This window comes from Marmota flaviventris, chromosome 18, assembly GCF_047511675.1.
Source record: "Marmota flaviventris isolate mMarFla1 chromosome 18, mMarFla1.hap1, whole genome shotgun sequence".
In the NCBI taxonomy this organism is placed as follows: domain Eukaryota; kingdom Metazoa; phylum Chordata; class Mammalia; order Rodentia; family Sciuridae; genus Marmota; species Marmota flaviventris.
Genome location: NC_092515.1, coordinates 4339444 through 4351848, shown reverse-complemented (window position 1 = coordinate 4351848; position 12405 = coordinate 4339444). Strand labels below are relative to the sequence as shown.

General features: G+C 41.2%; 1 pseudogene; it reads left to right on the top strand.

The window, feature by feature from the left end:
- Positions 1–6879: 6879 nt before the first annotated feature.
- Positions 6880–7814, top strand: LOC139702775 (vomeronasal type-1 receptor 4-like; annotated as a pseudogene).
- Positions 7815–12405: the final 4591 nt, after the last annotated feature.

Below are 12405 nucleotides of genomic sequence, written 5' to 3'. Positions count from 1 at the left end.
AGTCCCAGGTGTGGTGTGTCCATGTGGATGTCAGAAGAACAGGTAGTTGATATTGATGCCCCAAAGCTTCATTATTCAAAATACATAATGAGATTGTAGATCATAGTAAGGCAGAGATGATCTAAGGAGGCTGAAATTAGAATCAAGAAGGGTGTGTGCAACTGAGACCTCCTGATCCAGAGGGAAGAGTCTATGCATCACATGGATATAGCAGAAAGACCACTTTATTAGCCTATTGTCCTCTTCTATGTCTTAACTCAAGTAGTTGAGTTCTCTTTTTACAGAGAGAGATCATAGTTCACAGTTTCATGTCCACCCACATTGGCTCAGTTCCTGTGCGGCCCCACGGTGTGTCATAAGGAGGTGGTGGGCATCATGAGAGGAATGTGTGTGTGAGAGATCACATGGAGAGTTTGAAAACTAGAGAACAGACTGAGGCCAATCCTCTATTTTATATAAACTGCTTCATGAGAACCAGTGAGAGTCTCATGAGAAATACCTTTATTATTTCAATGGACAAACACCCAGTGACCTGTCAACCTGTACCAGGGTCATCTCATACAAGTCCCACCACCACTTAACACTGCCACACCAGAAACCAAGCTTCTAATTAAAATCCTTGTGAGACACACCACATCAAGTGGGAAAGTCATCCATTTTTACAAGGAAGGGTAAGACCTTCCAAAACTCCATGAAAGAGCAGCGTGAGGCATAGGCAGCAGTGAACTGCACCCAGGAAACAAAAAAAGGAGAAATTTCTTTACAGAAAAGCAAACTCAACACCAATCTTGGCAAAGACTAAATCCACTTTATACAAGTTGATATGGTAAACACAGCACACTGGAACTCAGAAGAACAAGGAGGAGAAAACAAGGTTGTAGGTATGGATGGGAAACAGAGACATCATGATGAGGCAGATGCAGGAGGAACTTTCTTGTGACCACCTGCAAAAAGAGAGATCTGACCTCTACTGCAAACATTTTTTCTGTGAGATAAATTTTTGTCCCTGTTGCTTCTTTCTCCCTGTCCTCACGTCACCTAGGAAGCCCTAGACATCTAGAGCTGCATAGAAGAGTGTTCAGATCAAGATGTGAGAAAGAGGAACAGATGAAGTATATTAAACAAAAAAAAAGGTCGTATGTGACCACAAGTGTTTTTCAAACTCTTCTGTGTGGCCTTCAGTTCAGTTTTTGTCTGTATTAGTATATTTGACACATGTTAATCATTTGCCTGTGCTTGGATATTGGCCCAACTCAATTACAAGGCTTTACCCTTGCAGCCGCTTTAAAGCAGGCATTTCAACTGCAGCGGCAGGTAGGCCAATCGCGTGGGCAGTGTTTTAATTGTGGGAGAAATGGTCATTTTGCATGAGACTGCGAGTCTCGGTGCCAGAAGGCCAGGGTTCTATCCAGTCTGTGTCAGCATCATCATAGGGAGAGAGGCCTCGTGACAGGAGAGGAGATGGATCAATGTGGCGTCAATCAATATGGCATCAGACCATCTCCATCTTGGCCTTCACTTCTGTCTAATAGGGAGTGAAAAACTTCCGGTCGGCCCTTCCCTGGGCCAAAAAAATAGGGGAAATGGAAGAGAGGTCACAGGGCCTGACGTCATTGCTCCCAGCCATGGCGAGGCACCATATTTACAGACTCCATCCATCCAGACAATCCTTGTACAACCAACCATCGTGATTGCCTTAACGCCTGAAATGGGACCACAGCAAATTCCTACCAGTTTGTGGGCTGCTGCCTGCAGGGAGTTTAGGATTAATTTTGGGTCATAGCAACTTAAACTAGGCAATTCAGGTACTACCAGGAGTTATTGATTCTTATTGTAGAGGTGAAATAACAGTTACTGTAAAGTCAGACTATGCCATCCAGCTTTCTATTAAGAATACAATAGCTCAATTGCTTCTTTTACCGTGTAATTCCACCAATTGTGGATAAAAACCTCAACTCCCAGGCCACCAGACAGAGTGTACTGGGCCCAGTTAGTGAAACAGGAGCGCCTCCTACTAAAATTAATCATAAAAGATTCAAAGGGGTGATAGATACTGGAATGGACAGGTTCTTATTGTCTCGCCAATTCTGTCCTAAAACCTGGCCTCTACATATAGCATCAATCAATTTTGAAGCAATAGGACAGATTTCACAGCCTGTTCAGAGCACCCAATATCTTCCCTGGAAGGACCAAGATGGAAATAGTGGAGTTCTTAAGCCATATGTGTTAGATTCTTTACCAGTAAGCTTATGGGGAAGGGATGTACTAACCAAATTAGGATTATTATTGATAACTCCAAATTCTATGAGGTCATTTGAGGAATTTAATCAAGGATTTCCTCCTAGGGATAGTGAAAGGAATTTAAAGGATGAATATCTGCTTACAGACCAATCTCCTTGACAGAGATCAGTAAATGCTCCAGACCAAAATTCTTATTAGGGACCCTGAGTGTCTCCCCGACTTAGAAGACAGCAGAAAAGATCACCTGGCTCACAATATGTATTTCTCAGTGGCCCTCCCAGGGGAGAAATATAATTCATATTTTGGTTGAGGAACAGCTTCAAGCTGGTCATATAGAACCAACACTTAGCCTTTAGAATACCCCCATTTTTGTTATTAAGAAAAAATCAGATATTTGGAGGTTATTACAGGATCTAAGGGCAATAAATCATGCAATTCAGCCTATGGCACCATTGCAATCTGACTTCCTTCCCCCAGAGCTATTCCTTTGGATTATACCTTAATGGTAATAGACCTGAAAGATTCTTTCTTTTCTATAAAATTACATCCTGACATTGCTTTCAGTGTTCCAGCAATGAATTTTAAAAAGCCAGTTAAAAGACATTGCTTGAAGGCATTGCCTCAGGGTATGCGTAATAGTTCAACTTTATGTCAAAACTTTGTAGCTCATGCAGTAACACCTGTAAGACATAATTTTCCTGATGCATTTCATGGATGACATATTATTAGCTCAGGCTAATCCAGAACTACTTTCAAAAATTTTTACCCAATTAGAGTCTTCACTTACAGCAATGTGTTTATGCGTTGCACCTCAAAAGGTGTAAAAGGTGCCTCCTTTTCAATATTTAGGCCATGTAATTGAAGGATGTACAATCTGTCCTCAAAACTTACACATAAGAGTTAAGGAGTACCTACCCTTAATGATTTTCAAAAATTATTAGAAGATATTAATTGGCTAAGACCATCCTTTTAGCTAAATACTTCTGATTTAAATACTTAATTTCAGATATTGCAAGGAGACCCTTGCTTGAGGCAGAGAGCATAAGGAGATGTCCCAGAGCTTGGTTTAAAGGTAAAATTGTGTGTCTGTGTTTCATTTAATATCTCCCTGAGAAATTCCCTGCATGACTGAAAAATTAACTGTGTTGGCTGCAGACAAAGTGCCTGGTCCTCAATCAAGATACTTCCCCTGTTTCACAGGTGTCTTTCTGTCACAAGCAGGACCCTGGGTTTCCCCCTTGAAAGGCTGAGCAAAGGACTTCAGGGCCATTCAGTGCTAGAAGAACAGGGAGAGGAGCGGCTCAGGCTCAGGAGAGGCATGAAGGAGAGTGGGGCCTCAAGGCCCAGCTCCCTGAGGGGTGGGCTTTATCCATGTCCCTCTCCTCCTGATGTCTGATCCAGCTCTCTTGTATCTCCTCCACACCATGCAAATATCGTGACAAGCCCCGCTATTCCCCACCAGGCCACCACAACAGGCTGGTGGGCACAGGCCAACGGGACAGCAGCCTGCTTGCTGGGAATGCACCTGGCCATGTAGTTCTCACAGTAGGGTGTTTATCTGTCTCGTGTCTAGTATGGCAAACCCTCGTCTACCATGTTCTTGGAATTCTACTGTCCACTGACAATAGAAGCAGGACAGACACTCTTCCCCAAGTGGTGATTGATCACAGCCTGGAGCACAGCCCAGGGGTCCAGATCATCCTTCCCAGTGGGTAACTATGACTGGCTGAAGAGCCTCCACCCACTCCAGGAACTCCATGTATTCCATCCTCTCCTGCAGGTTTGAAAGTTGGAGTAGACCCTGCAGATTGCACAAATGTATGATGGATGTCTCACTCCTACTGATGTCTTCTGCAGATCTGCCGTGCATGTCTGCTGCTGCTGTACACAGTACACAGGTGTTCCATGCAGTCATTGTTTGGCAACTCATCTTTGAGCATCTACAGGATCATATACAGGTTCTTTTCAGACTCCATGAACAATAGTGGACAGGGCCTTTGTACCCATCCTCCTGTGAGCTGGTTACAGCATACTCAAGTCCTCATCAGCGAAACCCAGGTCCTTTCTAATGTTTGGGGCAGATTTCCTCTTCACAAGGCACCACCCCCTGATGCCTCCACACAGTGCCCCTCAGTAAATGCTCCAAGTAACCCATCCTGTTGGCTACTCCCCAACTGAGTCTTCCTTCCTAGTGACAAGCTCCATCACTAAGAGATGGTTGTGATGACAGCATCTGATGTCACAATCAGGAGCACTGGCCCTGAATATGATCTACACTCTCCTTCCCCCAACCTGCCTGGAGATGAGCCCACAGGGCCACCTGATAGGCCTGGATCCATGTCCCAGGCTCTCCCACTGAGGATGGGGATAAAGAAGTATGAGCAAAAAGGCAGAATTTGTATCCTTTGGGACAAGGAAAGCCTGGGTCAAGTCAGGAAAGCCTGGAGTCCAGTGAGACACACAAACCCTCTGTGAGTCCCATATAGGTCACATGTGTCTATTTCCTGATCCTTCCATAGGAGATCCTATCAGCTTCAATGGATCAAGCCAAAGCAATAGCCTCTGAAAAACTCAACACTTTTGTTAATTTTTTAAACTTTATTTAGTTATTTATTTTTATGTGGTGCTGAGGATCTAACCCAGTGCCTCACACATGGTAGGCCAGTGCCCTACCTTGGAGCTACAACCCCAGCCCTTATTCTGAAGTTACTAACAAGGAACTCATAATTGCATTACTAATTAGCAAGTGTGGAGAAAGTTTTTCAGCCTTGTCCTGGGCTCCCCAGGCCTGCACTGTCATTGCCTCTCCAGGTGAAGTGATAATTGCAGCCCTGAGGGGAAGTGAGGTCACAGGAGCACAGACCTTTATCTCAGGGCCCAGCTGCCTCCCTCCCTCCATGCTGGCTGTCAGGACCTCACACTGAGCCCAGAACCTTGCACACAAGAAGCACAGTGAGTTTTCTATTTCAGTCTTTTGTTTCAGCAGATTCAGTAAGGAAAGAAAGTCTGCAGGTGTGCTCATGTCTGCAGAGAAATCCTGGGGTAAAAACAGAGTTGGTGGGAAGGTCGACAAGGGAGAGGAATAATTCCTTCTTTATGAGCTCAGTAGTAAAAAGAGAAGTGTCCCTGACCTGATATCAATTTTTCATGGCTCCTAAAGTTATTTAATAAAATACACACTGAGGTTGTTTAGGAAAATTACCATTGATAGTGAATTGTCATTTCGTAGGTGCTTAAGGACTGTAGTACTAACATGCTCTTCACATTACTTTAAAAAACTCAGAATATATTTTAAACTGCTTTGATGGCTGTGTGTATAAGGCTTTCATGTCTATTTAAAGATAATCCTGTAAATGTAAGGATCACCTCATCCTGTGCAGAAACCAAGACCAGGGACTATTTCTGGAATAAAAGTGTTCTTTCCCAACTCTACATTACAATCCACCCAGTGGACAGGAATTGTGTCTCATCAGAATCCCTGTGCTGAGATGGCTCTAGCGTGACTTCTCTCCCTGCTGAACATATAAGAGAAAGTAACATTATAAAAATGACAACCAGACACTGGTCAGTAGTACCAAGTAAATTTGGTAACTTCTCTGGTTTAATAATATTCCAACACTAACCACAAATTCAGGACACTCTCCTTTTTATTTCAGTTCATTCCATGCAGCATATTTCACATCCTCCATCTTCTACTGTCATATCCCGTGTATTGAAATGTCCTCCACAAATCATCTTTCACCACTATCAGTTCCACTGATGTATCTGTCAGTGTACAGAATATTTCAGCCTGAAATCACAGAGGGCTTCAGTTTTACCCTAAACTACTTCGTCAGATATTAATGACTCCTGTGCCATTGTTTAAGAGCAAAGTAAGATTGTTGAATAATTCACTTATCGATTTCACTATTCTTTTATTCCTGGAATGACAGTGTGAGCAACAGAAAGTCTCCTGGTCCATTTGCAGTGTTAAGCTTTGAAAGTACAGTGACTTGGGATGTGAGAAAGGAGCCTGGCAGGAAAGCAGAGTGAAAAGTCACAACCAGAAAACACAGGAGTTAACACTCCATGTAAAAATTGATATTTCTTTATTGTGCATTTTGTTTTATAATACCACAGAAATGTTTTTTTTTTTTTTTGGTATTCTAAAAATACCATTGCTTATCTTTAAAATTTGGGTCAGAAATCCACTGAGATCTGATTTGTTGTATGGTATGGATGGTGACTGAAGTTCTTTTTCCTATGTGATCAGCATATATCAGTTCATTCTGAAACATTAAATGCTAAATTCTTTCTATGCATTTGCTCTCACTTTTCATTGCTCCTCCCAACTTGGCATAATGTGATCATCTAGGCCATTTTCCTACAAAGCATATTTCTCCCCATCAATGTGTGCATCTTGAGGTCTTTACAATCCCACAGGTGCATGCAATGAAAGTTACTGTTGGTGTCAAAAATTACTTTAAGATGGGGAGCTCACTACGTGGCTCAGACTGGATTCATGTTCCAGTGAATCTCCTGCCTCAGCCCCACAGGTAACAAGTGGATATAGATTCTCACCACTGTGCTTGGATACACCTATTGTTAATGAGTAATTTTGCTCATAGGAGGAACTGTTAATATCATTCAAAGGAAAATATGATGAATGAAAGAATAGACTCCAGAGATATGGCCATGGGACTGATGTTCTTATCAGAGACTGCAGTTGGAATTCTGGGAAATTTCTCTCTGCTTTATTATCATTTATTTCATTTCTGCAATGAGTACACACTAAGGTCCAGAGATTTGATTCTCAGGCACCTGATCACAGCCAACTCCTTGGTGCTTCTCAGTAGAGGAATTCCCCAGACAATGACAGCTTTTGGGTTGAAATATTTCCTCAGTGATTTTGGATGCAAACTCATGTTGTATATATATTGAGCGGGCAGAAGTATGTCCATTTTCATCACCTGCCTCTTGAGTGTCTTCCAGAACATCACCATCAGCCCCATGAACTCCTGTTGGAAGGATCTCAACGGAAGAGCTCCCAGGTACATTGGCTTCTCCATTTCCCTCTGCTGGGTCCTGTACATGGTGGTGAATTCCATTTTTCCTATCTATATACTTAGCAAATGGAATAGTGTAAACACAACGGACAAGAGAGATTATGGTTACTGTTCTTACACAGGTCGTGACAGAATCACAGATTTTTTATATGCAGCCTTATTTGTATTTCCTGAAGTTGTCTTTTCTGTGCTCATGATCTGGTCCAGTGGCTCCATGGTTCTCTTTCTGTACAGGCACAAACAGAGGGTTCAGCATATCCACAGCATCAAAGTTCCCCCCAGATCCTGCCCTGAGTCCAGAGCCACCCAGAGAATCCTTGTCCTGGTGGGCACCTTTGTGACTTTCCACACCCTCTCCTCTCTATTACATTTATACATTGCTATTTTTTCCAACCTCATTTGTGGGTGGTGGACACTAATGACCTGATTTCACTGTGTTTTCCCACTGTCAGCCCCTTTCTGCTCATGAGCCATAAATCCACTGTATCCAAACTATCCAGGCTCTGCTTGGTCTGCATAAAAAATTAAAAATCTATCTTTGTGCTGTGGAAAACACCTATAATCACAACAAATTGGGAGACCAAGAGAGGAGGATCACAAGTGGAAGGAGCCTCAACAATGTAGATGCTGCCTCTAAAATTAGAAATTAAAAAGGCTGCAGATGATGATCAGGGACAAGGCTGGGCTCAATCACCAGTTTCAAAACATAATTTAAAGTATCGTAACTACATAATTGTATCATAACTACGTAAGTTACCTATTTTTTCACAAATGTTTAAGTGTTTCATTGTTCTTCACACTCAATACATCAATAGAGAAATGGATGGAAGAGTCATTGTCTTTCTATTGCAAACCCTAAAGAGTACTGGGGTCCTCAGCTGGCTGACTGTGAGACCCACATGGTCGTGGTGGAAGGAAACAGAGCTAGTGGTCCTCACCCTATGCACAGCATGCCATAGTCAGCCATCCTAGTTCCTGTTGCTGGAGGCACATGGAATTAATTAGTTCCCAGGCTTTCAGGTCAGTTGAATTACAACTTTTGACCAAGTGCTGCACTCCTGGAAAGATTGCCTGAAACAAATGCAATGTAGAAATGAGAGGTGGGTTTTTTGGAGGATAATTCTCCTTAGCATTTCAGTAAGTTTATAATTACCAGAAAAGTTTTATTCCAGAATGTTATTTGTTAGATAGTTTTGAAGAGACCTTGGGAGGACAGATTTAGCCTTAACTGCCAGAATTAAGGAGAGAATTGTTTTTCTGCACAGTTTCTTCAAGGAACAAGGTAGGTTGGTCAGCAGTTCTCCTTAAAAGGTTTGTTTTCCTGTGTGTGGGTATCCTCAGTTGTGATGCAAACTCCTTTCCTGTGCAGTGTCCACCTGGGCCACTCCATGTCTCCCAGATTCCAGTTTTCGGGAATAAGAGAAGCTGGTGGGAACACAGTGCTCCTGCTGCCTGCTGTGCCACAAGGAAGGAAGGACCTGGTTTCTCATCTAGGAGTTGCACCTGTTCTGCTGGGAGCTCTACAACAGTAGCAGTGTAATCTCATACATTGACATGTTGTTAAAATATCCACAGATGCGTTTCAGTGCACATAGATAAATGGCCATGTCCTCACCTACACTCTTTTTTTCCCCACTGTACTGGGGGTTGAACAGAGTCATTTAACCACTGAGCCACATGCCTAGCACTAGTTTATAGTTTTATTTATTTATTTGTTTTATTGAGACATGGTCTCACTCAGTTGTATAAAGCCCTTCTAAGTTTCTTAGGCTGGCTTAGAATTTGTGATTCTCCTGCCTCAGCTTCCCAAACCACTGGGATTAGAGATATGTCCCACCACTCCTAGCCTCACCTACAATCTTAAAAAGTAGCACTTACCACTCTCTAAGTCAGAATACATTTACGTATTGAGGCTAGGTTGTATTCTCAGGAGAACCCATTTATATATAAACAGTGAAGTTGCTGGTTCAGGCAGGGACATGGGAAATATCAGAGCAGGACACAGAGGTGGGGAACTGGGCTCAGAGTAAAACTGTTTGGATGAGAGTTCAGTGGGGACCATTTACTGTCATCTCTGGGTAAACTGCCACATTCTCCCAGGGCCAAATATTCCTGAGGACCAGTATGAGGACCAGGCTGCCCACTCAGCACAGGTCATGCCGTGGCAGTGATTAAAGATGAGCTGCACAGTGGACACCACCTTTCCTGGGTGACCTTCAGGCTGTCCCTAGAGAGCAGAACCACTGGTGTGAACTTGCTGTCCACCTGTCCTGTCATCTAAGTTAGGGTCGCTGGTGGACAGTGGTCACTGCAGAGCTACACAGGTGCACTGCAGCTGTGAAGTGACATCATCCTGGACAGCCATCACCTCTGTGACCAAAGTTCTGCAGGATTCTGGGCCTGGTTGCCCTGGAGCACATTTAGGGATGTGGGGATGTGGTTACTTACTGGGTGGGGCCACAGTGGGAGAAGGTATCTGTTCTATCAGGAAAGTACCCATTTATAGCAGTTTGTGAGCATTGTTATCACGAATACAGGTAGGGTGCTGTCCATTTCTCTTATTCATCTATTCCAGTGATAATGAGGTTTCTCACCTGTACTTTGTTAGGGTTCTGAATGATACTGCCTATCAAATAGTGAATGCACCTTGTGTTTCCAAGGTAATAACTCCTTGGTTTTGATGGATCATTTATATTTACATTAATATTTCAGTTTTTAAAAGCAAGCTGTATTTAAAGAATGATCAAGCAATTAGTACATAGTTGTAATACATCCCTGCTCCCAGTACCGTCTCCATAACTGTAACATCTGGAATCTGTGTGATCTGTGTGACATCATTAAACTGGGTGTAGATCATTCTTAGCCAAAGTACACTGTTTACTTTGGAGTTCACTCTTTGTTGTACCTGCATATGGAACAGGAAAAATGCATAGTGTAAGGACCCATTTTGCTGTATTCTACTGTAGTGATTGCAGCCTAATGATCCCCTGTTCTTTACCTATACATTCCTTCCTTTATCTCATGATTTTGGAAGATCACAATATGGCACCAACAGTAGCTCAGTTCCTGTGAGTCTCCTGGGCTATGTCACAAGATGCTGGATGATATTAGGGGAAGAATGTGTGTGAGAGGAAGAGGTGACATGGTGAGATGTATTCTAAATGTCTATTAAGCCCATTGGGTTTATAGTACTGTTTACGTTGGTAATATCTTTGTTGATTTTATCTTTGGATGACCTATCTATTGGTGATAAATGTGTGTTAACATCACTAGGTAATATTTTATTGCAGTCTATCTGGAATTTAATATCAAGGTATATGTCTTTTAATGTGTCCAGACATTTGGGGCAGGTATATTTTCTACTGTTATTTCTTGTGGTTGAATTATTCCCTTTACCAGAATGTACTGTCCTTATGTGGTCAATTTTTGCTTGAAATCTCCTTTGGTTTCATCTGAGAAAAGCTAGCTCCTCCTGATTGTTTTCAGATTCCATTTGTGTGATATGTAAATGTCCTTTTACATACTTCAGCCTGTAGGTATCTTTGCTATGTGATCAGTCTCTTGCAAACAGCATACAGTTGGACCTTGTCTTTTGATTTGCTCTGCTAATCTTTGCCTTTTAATTGGGTAGTAGAGGCCATTTATTTGCAGAGTTCATGTGAATATAAGTTTGCACTTTCCTGACATTTTTATTTGCTATATTTTATTTGGTTTTGATTTTCATTTAGTTGTTTACTCTTATAATGGGCCTCATCCACTTGAGACCTATTTTGTTTGTTCTACGATTTCTCTGTATGTAGCATATCTTTGAATATTCGTCATAGTTCTTGCTTTGTGGTCATGACTTCTTTTAGTATATCTGCATCATGCAATGTTTTAATTTCCCCACTCATTTTGAAACACACTTATTTGATATAGCAATTTATCTGGAAATTCTTTTTTGAGATTGGAATATGTCATTCTAGTCTTTCCTTGATATTGGTGTCTGAGTTGAGAAGTCAAAGGTGAATCTTATTGATTTGCCACTAAATGTGACCTGATATGTTTTTTCTTGCAGATTTTAATATTGTGCCTTAATTTTCATTGTAGATTATGATGTGTCTTGCAAAGTCACTTTTGGCATTGTGTATTTGTCGTCATTTATGATTTCCTGTATGTTGATTCCTATCTAATTTCTTTTGAGAACTGTTTTATGTCTCTATGTCATTGTGTGAAGATTGTTGTTGATATTTTGGTGGGTATACATTAAGTTTTTAAAATAGCTTTTATTTTATGTTCAGTTCTATTCCTATCCAAATCATGGGTGGTCTTTCCATCTTCTACATTCTACTTCAATTTTTTTTCTGCATTGTTTCTAGTTTTAATTTTAGAGGTCCTACACATCCTGGATTAGATTTATCCATAGGTATTCTAATTTTTATTTAATTGTGAATGGATTCACTTTCCTAATTTCATTTTCAGTAGATTCATTGTTTTTAAATCTTTTATTGATTTTACTTGTTTGAAATAAATGACAGCAGTGGAATGCATTACAATTCTTATTACACATATAGATCACAATTTTTCATATCTCTGTATATAAAGTATGTTCATGCCAATTCATGCTTTTATACATGTACTTTGTTTTTCTGTTTTTTGCATTACAATTCTTAATACACATATATTCCACATTTTTTATATCTGTTTGTATATAAAGTATATTGACACCTAATTTATAATGTCTTCATACATGTTCTTTGTATAATGATGTCCATCACATTCCACCATCCTTGCTATTCCCCTGCCCCTGCCTTTCCCTCCCACCCCTCTTCCTTATCTAGAATTCATCTAATCCTCTCATGCTCTCCCTTCCTACCCCACTATGAGTCAGCCTCTTGATATCAGAGAAAACCTTCAGCATCTGTTTTTTTTTTTTTTTTTTTTTGTGATTGGCTAACTTCACTTAGAAATATCTTCTCCAATTGAATCCATTTACCTGCAAATGCCATGATTTGATTCCTTTTAATGCTGAGTAAAATCCATTTTTTTATTCATTTTAGGTTGGCTCCACAGTTTATCTATTGTGAATTGTGCTGCGATACACATTGATGTGGCTGTGTCCCTGTAGTGTGCTGTTTTT